This window comes from Panthera tigris, chromosome B2 (assembly GCF_018350195.1).
Source record: "Panthera tigris isolate Pti1 chromosome B2, P.tigris_Pti1_mat1.1, whole genome shotgun sequence".
Classification (NCBI taxonomy): domain Eukaryota; kingdom Metazoa; phylum Chordata; class Mammalia; order Carnivora; family Felidae; genus Panthera; species Panthera tigris.
In genome coordinates, this window is record NC_056664.1 from 138,817,933 (window position 1) to 138,830,053 (window position 12,121).

The window sequence follows — 12,121 nt, forward strand, 5'->3', positions numbered from 1 at the left end:
AGAAATGTAAATAAATATGTATATCTATAAATATATGTATATGATCACACACATTGTGATGAGACAGAGGTTGGATTCCTGGGATATTTGCCTTTGAATTTGGATCATATTTTTAAAAGTTTATTTATTTATTTTGAGAGAGAGAGAGAGAGAGCAGAGGAGGGGCAGAGAGAGAGAGGGAGAGAGAGAATCCTAAGCAGACTCTGCATGGTCAGCAGACAGCCTGATGAGGGGCTCGAACCCACAAGCCATGAGATCGTGACCTGAGCCACAAATCAAGAATCAGATGCTGAACTGACTGAGCCAGCCAGGCGCCCCTGAATTTGGATCATTTTAGCACCTCATTTGAAATCCCCCCACTTGCATTTTTTTTTAATTTTTAAAAAATATTTGTTTATTTTTGAGAGAGATAGAGAGAGACAGAGTGCGAGAGGGGGAGGAACAGAGAGAGAGGGACACACTGAATCCGAAGCAGGCTCCAGACTCTGAGCTGTCCGTACAGAGCCCGACACAGGGCTTGAACTCACAAACGGTGAGACCACGACCTGAGCTGAAGTCGGCCGCTTAACCGACTGAGCCACTCAGGTGCCCCCCACCCTTGCATTTCTAATGGTGTCTCTATGTGTATCTGTTTTGCCTATTCAGGTGGACTGTGAGCTCCTTGCAAACAACACCAGTGTCTTAGGCAACGTCGCACCCAACCCAGTGGCTCTGGGCATACTTTGTGCCCAAGGCGAATCACAATCAGGGCCCCTCCAGGAGCTATTCTGAGGATGCCAGGGTCCGGTCAGCATTTCACTCTTGGATAGATATATAACTTCCACATAAGCCTGCACAGTTCTTTGATACTCTGTATTTTGGCCACTGTTGCTATTCCACACCTCCAAGCATTTTCTGCTGAAGAAGCTGACTGAGCAAACCCTTGAAGATATTTTTCATTTCCTTTGATGGAGCATAATGCTTTCATATATAAACACAATAACACAGTCATCACATATGCACTTACATTATGGGAGCGGCTGCGTACTACTCAGCAGCAACCGGCCAGGCAAGGTGCCCACGAGTTCTATTTACCATTCTGATCTAAATTATGTTCATAATAAAAGAGTTTTCAATCAAGGTGAATACAATTTCATCCCAGCATAACATCTACATTGCTGTTCTCTCTCTCTCTCTCTCTCTCTCTCTCTCTCTTTTTCTTTCTTTCCTTTTATTCTAGGTCACTCACCCTGCTACACGTGAGATTTTTCTCTGATGGGAATAACAGCCTTGCTCCTCAATGAGCTATAACAACAGCTCTAAATGCATCTCCTGTAACATATCTCTGTGATTTGCCAGAGTGAGGATAAATCAAAGCAGAGGAGAGATGCACCTTAAGCCAGAAGCTAAATGTTACATCATGTAGCGCGAGGCTCGGGAAGGAGAGAGCCTGCTTGTTCCTGGCCGCACGCTCTCTTTGCGCCTGTTACCTCGGCCACAGCCCCATTAAAACAATCATTCTGAATCTGCAGGAAATTGTCACCTCTTTCTTTCCTGCCATGGCAGCTGGTATTGGAGGCCGGAGACATTGCTCATTCCCTTCAAGGTTCTTAACACACACGCAAAAAAGAAAATGAAGCTTAATTTGTTAAAAAAGAAAAAAAAAAGTGTCAGCTTACCCTCAGGCTCAGCGCAGGCACGAGGGGGGTGGGGGAAAAAAAAAAAAAAAGCAAAGATAAATGCCTCTAGGGTGAACCCGCGCTGGCTAATTCTCCACTCACTCTGCTGCTTTGCTCTATGTATCACATTAATCATGCCGGATGGGGAGACGTTTCAAAACTTAAGCAATTTTCAAACAAAGATGCACCATTTGAAAAATACAGCAACATAACTTTATTTTGCGTTGCTTTCTTTGTACCAGCAGTGAATCTGAAAACTGTGCTGCAGATGTTAGTACAAATAATTAATTAATGCCTGGGTGGGGACAGGAGGGAGAGGGGCAGGAAGCAAAATAGACGAGCGGAAGCAGAAGAGCCATTGCCCTCTCCTTTCTCTTTCCATGACCTTCCCCAGATCACAGGAGCTGGGCCAGTCTTCCCATTCACCACAAGGCTTAGCGCTGCCCTGGTTCCTGGACCGATTCAAACAACAGATGGGCAGGATTTAAACAGCTCCATTGTCTCATCCCACGGAATTTAATATGCCAGCTTCCCAGACCCCAGAGCCCTGTGATGCCTCCTGCGTGCTCTGCTTCTAAGAACTGAGCCCCGGTTTGGGTCTCGCCACCCTGCAGACCTCAAGTGAGTCCATGGATGGCTGCTTCTGACATCCAGCTGTGTAACCAGCACCCTGATTCGCTTCCTGGTGCTGAGACTTGCTCTCTTCAATCCAATATGCTACCCACTTGGGATTTTGTTGTTGTTGGGATTTTGTTGTTGTTGGGATTTTGTTGCTGCTGTTTTGTTTTTAATTTTTTTTAACGTTTATTTATTTTTAAGAGAGGGAGAGAGAGACAGAGCGCCAGCAGGGGAGGGTCAGAGAGAGGGGGGGAGACAGAATCTGAAGCAGCTCCAGGCTCTGAGCTGTCCGCACAGAGATCAACACGGGGCTCGAAACCCCAAGCTGTGAGATCAAGACCTGAGTGGAAGCCGGACGCTTAACTGATTGAGCCACCCAGGTGCCCCTGTTTTTGTTTTTAAATGTTTGTTTATTTATTTTGAGTGGGGGAAGGACACAGAGAGAGGGAGACAGAGAATCCAAAGCAGGCTCTGTGCTGTCAGTGTGGAGCCCAACGGGGGGCTCGAACTCATGAACCGTGAGATCACAACCCAAGCCTAAGTCAGATGCTTAACTGACTGAGCCACGCAGGTGCTCGCCACCCCCACTTGGGGTTTTTGCTAGCCTGGTCGACTTCCTTCTCGGGATGTGCCTATCTCTTCTTGCACATCTTAATGCCCACCGTTGCCTGACCCACAGCTCTTCTTCGGGCATCACGCTGTGTCGTCCCTGCCCAGTTGCTTTTGCACCTGGGCTGGGTCTGCCTTCCAGCCCTCACCCTGCCGTAGTTTGGAATGTTCTCGCCAGACCTCTTCTCGTATTTTCTGTCTATCCTGTGTTTCCACCACACTTTGACCCTCACTCTGAAGTTCAAAGAAAATAAATGAATAAAAGTGGAGCAGAGGTTCCTAGAAGTTCACATAGTGCATCTGGGGCCGAAGATACTGAGCACTAGAAAAGACCATCTTCGTGGACTGGTGTATCTTGATATAATCCTAAAACCCCCAATCCCTCAGTGGTTGAGACAAATGGACGTGTGTGTTGAGGGATGGCAGTGGTGGAGATCCTGGGGCTCTTTAACTACAGACTTCTGGGAAATTTCTAGACCTCTGTCACTGACAGATAAGTCAGGTTTCCTTGCCACAGACACAATGAAGAGCTAGACACATCTTCCTCAGTCCCAGAAAGCCAAGTGTCCAAAATCTCACCTGTAATTTATAAGATGCACTCGGTGAGGATGAACTTGGGACACTCCATTCCGGCAGGAAACTCCATTTGAGCCACAGTGACTTGAGGAATCATTCGTAGTCTAGCAGAGCAAAAATCTACCCAGAATGCTTGCATATTATGAAATGTATCATGTGCATACAAAATTACACCTTAAGTAATACAAATTAAAAATGCAGTTTAAGAAATAAATATTACCGAGACTATGAGAACCCTGTGCATGTTCCCATTCTCTTTTGTCATCAGAAATAGCCATTGTGGGGCGCCTGAGTGGCTCAGTGGGTTAAGCGCCCGACTCTTGATTTCAACTCAGTTCGTGATCTCATGGTTGGTGAGTTGGAGCCTTGTGTCAGTCTCTGAGCGGACGGTGCAGAGCCTGCTTGGGATTCTCTCTCTCCCTCCTTCTCTGTCCCTCCCCCCGCTCACATGTGCTACCTCTCTCTCAATCTCTCTTTCAAGATAAGTAAACAAACATTAAAAAAGAGAACTAGCAATTGTTCTGAATTTGGAACTTGTACTTTAATTTTTGTGCATTTGTGTTTACTTCCATGTATGTGATTGTGTGTGTGTTTGTATGAATAGCATTATTTTGCATTTTCAATCTTGAGTGGTTCTACTCTGTGTATATTTTTCTACAACTTTTTTTCTCAATATGATTATGAGGCTTATTCATGCTGTTCTAATTCTGGGATCTGCAAACTATGGCCCATGGGCCAAACCCAGCTGGTGCTCCATTTTTATAGACTCCTTGAGCTAAGAACGGTTTTCACATTGGTAAAGGACTGAATAATAAACAAAATCAAAGCAGGAGACATGACAGAGGCCATCTGTGGCCAACAAAGCCCAAAATATGTATTATCTGGACCTTTACAGAAAAAGTTTGACCATTTTTGTTCTTTAGTTGTGTCTGGGTTATTCTTATCCTTATATTCTTCTAGAACACATTTAAAAAAATTAGCCTGCCAAATCTCACGAAAAACCTTTTCAGGATTCTGAATGAAATTACTTTGAATTTATAGATTGTTTTGAAAGGCACCGATGCATTGATGGTATTGTTCCTTTCCATCTGTATGATCTATTGCTACTATAGTAAATTATCCCAAAGTCTGAGACAACACAAATTTATCATCTTATTATTATTATTTTTGGGGGGGTCAAACTCCACTATACATCTCACTGGGCTAAACTCAAGGTGTTTGGGGGCTGTGTTGTTTTCCGAAGGCTCCAGCGGACGTGGTTTCCTTGCCTCCCCCAGCTCCCAGACGCTGCTTGCTTTCCTTGGCTTGTAGCCCTTTCCGTCTTCAAAACCGTCAATCGCATCATTCCAGCTTCCACTTTGGCCATCACATCTTCTTTGACTCTGACTGACTCCGCTGCCTCCCTCTTCCACCTTTAAAGACCCTTGAGATGACGCTGGGTCCACCCAGATCATCTAGGATAATCTTCCCATCTTGGGGGAACCATCTCAAAGCAACCCTAATTTCCTCTGGAACCTTAATTCCCCATTGCCAGACAACTTCACATATACACAGGTACCAGGGATTAGGATGTAGACATCTTTGGGGCATCAGTCTACCTACCACGGGCCCATCTGGTGAGTTTTTTCTTTCAGTGATTATGTTTCTAGGTTCAAAACTTGCATTTGGTTCTTTGTATATCTTCTTTGCTAGAGACTATCTATTTTTCCATTTGCTTCACGAGTGGTTGCAGTTGCCTGTTGGAACGTTTTTACGATAGCTGCTTTAAAAGTCTTGTTGGATAATTCCGACATTCGTGTCATCTTGGTGTTGGCGTCTGTTGATTTTCTTTTCTCATTTGAGTTGAGATTTTCCTAGTTCTTTGTATGACAAAATTTTTGGATTGTATCCTATACATTTTAAATATAATGTTATGACACTCTGGTTCTTATTTAGAGCTTTAATTTTAGCTGGCAGTTAGCAGGTTTAGGTTCAGAACATACATCCTGGCCCACTTTTGTGGCTTGTGGTTCCAGTATCCATTTAGTTTTCAAAGCCTTGCGTTGCTATTCTGGTATGCTCCACTTGTGTGCTCCCCGGAGGCCAATCTGCAACCTGGGTGGTAGTCCTCACCAGAGTTCAAATCTCCGATCCTTTGCTGTGTTGATTTGGGTTGGTTTAACACATTGGCCTCTGGAGAATTGGCCCAGGACTTCGTATTTAGATTTCCTTACTTTCTGTAACGCGCACCCCCTTTCCCCCCTCCCCCCAAGCCTCTGCTGGATGTTTGTTTAGTGCAGGGCAGAAATGGTTGACAGGTCTCCATCCCACAGCCCCCCGGGGGTGGGTGGGGTAGTGGGGAGTGAAGGAGCAACAACCAGTGTTCATGTTAGCTCAGGGTAGATATGGTTGATAGAGTTTTATATTTTCTTTGTGAAGTTTTCATGCATTTTGTTAGAATTGTTTTCTGGCACCTTATATTGTTTGGTGCTATTCTTTCACTTCTAAACACTTTTCAAAAGTACATTTGGATTTTCGGGCGCCTGGGTGACTCAGTCGGTTAAGCGTCCGACTTCGGCTAAGTTCATGATCTCACAGCTGGTGGGTTTGAGCCCCACGTGGGGCTCTGTGCTGACGGCTCAGAGCCTGGAGCCTCCTTTGGATTCTGTGTCTCCCTCTCCTCTCTGCCCCTCCCCCACTCATACTGGGTCTTTTGATCTCTCTCAGAAATAAATAAACACTTTTTTAAAAAGTACATTTGGATTTTGAGGTAAGTTGGCTGGAAATTTGGATGGTGTGGCACAAAATTATCATGTAAATAAGGTAATAGTGATGGTCTTTTCTTAGGGGATTACTTAACTGAGTCAATATATTGAGACTGGATCATTATTGAGCTGTTTCCTTTAAGATCAATCAGAAATTTTTATAATAATTTGAAGGCACTTGGAATTGGCAAAGAATTGCTAAGGCAGCTTTTCTTCTGTTCAGTCTGACAGGAAGAACTGGGAGAAAGTAACTTAGAAGGCTGCAGAAATTCTTATGAAAATTGATGGGCAGAACAATGTAAGAACTGAAAGAAAAAAAAAAGAAGAGAACAAAGTCTAGCATGATAAGTCTGGTCGAGGTCTAAGAACACACTTTAGATTATTTGGTAACAAGTCAACTTACGTAGATAAAAACTAGGATGCCAGCCACCTCTTAGAGAAGGGAAACACTAGCTAAGTGGATAAGCAAGGCTTTATTTGTGCTAGTAGCATGGACCAGCTTTGCCTATAAACGTGGACAGGTTGCCTATGTTGGAACATACCTAAGTGGTGGCATTGACTTGTAATTTCTTTAAATTTTTTTTAATGTTTATTTTTTTTTTTATTTTTTATTTTTTTTTATTTTTAAATTTTTTTTTTCAACGTTTTTTATTTATTTTTGGGACAGAGAGAGACAGAGCATGAATGGGGGAGGGGCAGAGAGAGAGGGAGACACAGAATCGGAAACAGGCTCCAGGCTCCGAGCCGTCAGCCCAGAGCCCGACGCGGGGCTCGAACTCACGGACCGCGAGATCGTGACCTGGCTGAAGTCGGACGCTTAACCGACTGCGCCACCCAGGCGCCCCGTTAATGTTTATTTATTTTTGAGAGAGAGAGAGAGCGAGCAGGGGAGGGGCAGAGAGAGGGAGACACAGAATCCGAAGGAGGCTCCAGGCTCTGGGGGGTCAGCACAGAGCCCGATGCGGGGCTTGAACCCACAAACTGAGATCATGACCTAAGTTGAAGTCAGATGCAGAAAGAGCAGGGTTATGAGGAGAAAAATAAAGTGCCTGGTTCTGGATATGGAAAATTTAATGCCTGTTATACTTCCAGTGGTGGTGTAGGCAGTTGGATATATCAGACTGGAATTTAGACAAGTCTACGATGGAGTTTTAGCTTTGGGACTCATCAGCAAGCAGATGGTGTTTGAAGCCATAGGAATGTGTGATATTACTCAAGGGAATAAGGTAGACGGAAAAAGAGAAGAAGGACTACGGCCAACTCCTGGGACACTCCAACATTTGAAAGTTGGACAGAAGAAGCTGGGGAGAAGACAGAGACTGCTGTGTCACCCAAGTCAAAAGAAGAAAATGTTGCAAGAAGGGAGAAGTGGTCAACTTCTCCGGTTGCAGCCGAAAACAAAACAAAACAAAAGACAGTTGGATTTCACATCCTGGAGGTTATGGTGGACCTTGAAGATAGTTACGGTTGTGGGGATAACGTTCTTATCGGATTGTGTTAAAGAGAGAAAGTTGTGGACACTCGACTGTGGAGAGTTGATTGATAATGCAACAAACAGGTGAACAGACCAGATAAAGGACAAACCTAATCTAATGCATTTTCAAAACTTGTCTGCAAGAGGAAAAGAATGGAAGATTCTGGAGCAGAATGGAGACCAGCAGTATGACTGGGCTTCTATCTCAGCCTACTAATCTCGAGTCCCATCACGAGTCAAAAAATTCCTGAAACATTTCACTAAATACTCTCGGTTTTGGAAAGAAGCGAAGAGAGAGAGAGTGTTCACTTTTTTTCTTCTTCTGATGGGACGTTATGAATGAATCGGGAAAGAAATCAGCAGAGCTGACATTTCTTGTTGGAAGAGAAGGAACCAAGCTTCACACTTAATTGGGAGATAGAGTCTGAAGCCTGGGAGTATCTCCTTATGGAAATGTATTCTATCCTCCTTCCCTTGCCCCCGTTAGCTAGAGCGAAGCAAGATACAGGACAGTCAATAATCTCACAAGCTAAAATGGAGCGCAGGAAATCCAACTTAGTCTGTATATCACCACCCAAGCCGAGACTCCCTCCTCTCTGGCATACTGCTGCTTCCCAGCTGCTGCTTTTTCAGACCACAGAAAGTGGATAAAACATGAAACATCCAGGCTAAAGCCAAAGTTTAAAAGAGAAAACATGATCCACACAAAAACTTGTACTTGAACGTTCATAGCAGCATTATTTACAATGCCCCCCCCGCCCAACGTGGAAACAACCCAGTGTTGTACATAATGGAATATTATTTGGCAAAAATAAAGAAACAAAATCCTGATATACGCTACAATGTGGTTGAATCTTGAAAACATGCTAAGTGAAAGAAGCCAGCCACAAAAGACCGCATATTACACGGTTCCTTTTATATGAAATGGAATCCATTTAGATGTTCAGAATAGACAAATCTGTTGACACAGAAAGCACCTTAATGGTTGCCTAGGGCTGGGAGCAGGTTGGAGGAAAATAGGGAATGACTGTTGGTTGATATGGGTTCCCTTTTTTGAAATGTAAAAATGCCCTAAAATTAATTGTGGTAGTATTTCACAAGTTGTAAATATACAAAAAACTTTGAATAGTGTACTTTAAATGGATTAATTTTATGGTATGTGAATTATATCTCAATAAAGCTTTTAGAGTAAGAAAGAAAGAGACAGAGAGAGAAAGAAAGAGAGAGAGAGAGAGAGAGAGAGAACATGGTCTTAGAGAAGGCACTGAGAAAAACCCTCCAAAAGTATTCACGATATGGAAGAATCATTACAATGTCTGGGCAGAGTTAACTAACATGAGCAAGGTAATAGAATATATACATTGGATGCATAGAAATTGTGCAGAAATACTATAGGAAATAAAGGGAAATAACCATGTAGAATTCGCAAAAACAAACCCAATCCAGTAGAAATCATAACTCAGGTAATTCCTCCATAATGCTTCACGTAGTGCTGAAGTTAATGAGAATATTAAGTTAATAAGGCACAGAAGAAAGAAAAAATTATGAAACAACAGAATGAGATCAAAAGGGAGATTGCAGATCTAAGGTAATAAGTTGGGGTCACAAGCAACATCCTTATAGAACTAATTAAAAAATTGTAAGCAGTGAGGAATAAAAGAGACATTATGGGAAGCTGAATCCCAAGTCCATAATCTCTCCCTAAGCTGAAATGCCAAAATCCAAAAAACTAAGAAAATTTACAGGGTTATTTTTTTGGTAACCAATGTGGTAGCCTAATCTGCCCTGAACAGGTGTGAGGTTATTTATAATCATTGCTTATCCCACTTCATTTGAATATTCATATTTATCCTTTTCATTGAAAAAAAAAACATTAAGAAGGTGACTTATTTATAAAGGGGAAAGAATAAATTTGACCTCGTACATCACTACCACAATATTCAATGACAGCCAATATTAGAGTAATATCTAGAAAATTCTGGGGGGGAGGCAATATGGTCCAAGAACACTACATCTAGCCAACTATCAGTTGAGTGAAAAAGCAACAGACTGCATTCTCAAATATGAATTAAATCAGGGAATATAACACTCGTGAGTCCGTCTTAAAACAAATCGCTTGACGATCCAAAAAATTAGTACTTGAGGCTCAACAAAAACTCAAGAATGGAGAAAGTTAGGTTAAAAGGAATGGTGGTGAGTAGGGAATCCGTTTCAAGTTATCCCTTTTAAGTTATTTATAGAAAATTACAAAGGCTACATTGAATCAATATTTCTTTTATCCTCCTGAACGTATTCGGACCTTGGAATACCTTGATTCCAGTGTTATGGTCCCATCGTCCATACTATTGTTGTCTAGCATTTCCATTTTACTTTTAAAGACATTCCTCCTGAAATAATAATTTTCTTTTACAGTCGATGCTCAGAGCTTTTGATAACATGTTTTTCAATTTCTTTGCTCATCACTGCTTCTTGTATCCCATTAATTGAATTTTCTCCTTCCTTAAATATATCTTTCTGTGGTCATTTCAGTGAGGGAGATCAATTTTCAGTTTTCTTTTGTTTGAAAATATCTGCATTTTGCCTTCACTTTTGAGTAATCATTTCACTCAGTACAAAATTCTCAAATGATGGTCAAGTTCCTTCAGCACTTGGAAGGTATTACTTCACTATCTTGGTCTCTATTGATGCTTTGGAGAAGGCAGATGTCAGATTAACTGTTCATTTGTAGGTAATTTAGCATTTTCCCTTTGGTTATATTAGGGTCTTCTCTTTCACGATGATACCCCTTTTCTTTTCCTTTCTCTTCCCTTCCTTTCTCTCTCCTCTCCTTCTCTTCCTTTCTTTCTCTTTTTCACGTATTTTTGCTTCTGTCTTTCTCATATATTCTTCCAAAAGGACCTTAGAATATCTAGCATTTCAAAAAATTGTAAAGAGGAGTTAAATTTTGATTTGCATTTTTGTGTAACCTATTAATTTGGAACCAATTGATATTTTTAGCATCAAAATATTGATATTCCCATTTAAAAATGTGCTGTTTCTATCCATTTGAAAATGTCTCTCTATAAATGTTTGGTCATTTATCAAATCATCTTGCACCATATATATTAAATAAATTTATAAGTTTGCTACATTTTTGTTTCTATTTTGAATAGATTATTTTCTCTTTAAAACAAAACCTAAAATTTCTATTGGTTATTGCTACATTAAAGAAATCTGATTTTTTATAGATTTTTTTTTCTATGAGGATATGTCAGATTCTACACAGTATGTAGGGAAATAGCATAAAGGTCAAAACTAAAAGGAGGATGCAAAGAACAGAGATTTTTTTTTTTAAAGATGCAGGAAAATCAGTTTTTTTTTTTAACCAAGACTTTATTTTTTTTAAGAACAATTTTAGGTTTACAACATAATTGAGAGAAATGTAGAGAGATTGAAATCTGTTTTTTTTTTTAAGAGGTCTGTTTTTAAGAACAAGTACATTTTAATTTATTAGACAAAATTCAAAGACTAAAGAGTGCATTTAATTTTCAAATAGACAGGGAAAGAAAACTAATAATTGAATACAACCAAGAAAAATCTTTTAATACATTTAATTTTCCTGCTAAAGATTAGATATATACATTGCAGAAAGTTCTTGTTGTAAAGACTGAATCAAACTTAATGGAGAAATAAACACACGGAAATACTGCACATATTAAAATTAGTAGAGTTTGAGTGATATCTATCAACTGATACTTAAAGATACTAAGAAATTCCAATTCAGAGGCAGCAGAAATAATTTTTGAGACATCAGGAAATATATCCACCTTTTTTCCTGGAGTGTATATTAAAATAGGCCCTAGAAATCATAGAATCAAAGTCAGTATCTGAGGATAAAGTTAAAGAAATGATCAATTTATAATTTAGAAATCTCTGAAAGAGCTTAACGGGTTGCTTAACTTTGTAAAAACAAATCATGTCAGACCAATTTAATCCTCTTTTTTGGCAGAATGATGGTCTACAAAGATAAGAAGCATTTGTAAAATGTAATTTTAACTTCAAGAAATGTTTTTGTTCTGTTGTGTATGACATGTTAATTATAAACTAAGAGAGTATGATGTTGTGTACAATTCTCAATGGCTAGTTATCATTAACCTCTTCCCAACTGGGAACTCATATTATCAGGTAGTTGCAAGAATTCATGGTGGAGTTCTTTGGATTCAATAATTTGGTTGAAAACCTAAACAAAAGATTTGAGATTTTGCTAATTAAATTTGTGGATATCATGAGGCTAAATACTAGTATTATTATCTGGGGCTGAACTTCAAAACAATCTTGAAATATTAGAAAAATTCTAAAAGATTAATCAATACTACTAGAGAAAACTGTAAGATGTGGGGAATACTTTGGGAACATTTTGGGGGGAAAATAGCTGCATGGTAAAAATAGATTGGCTCAATGGG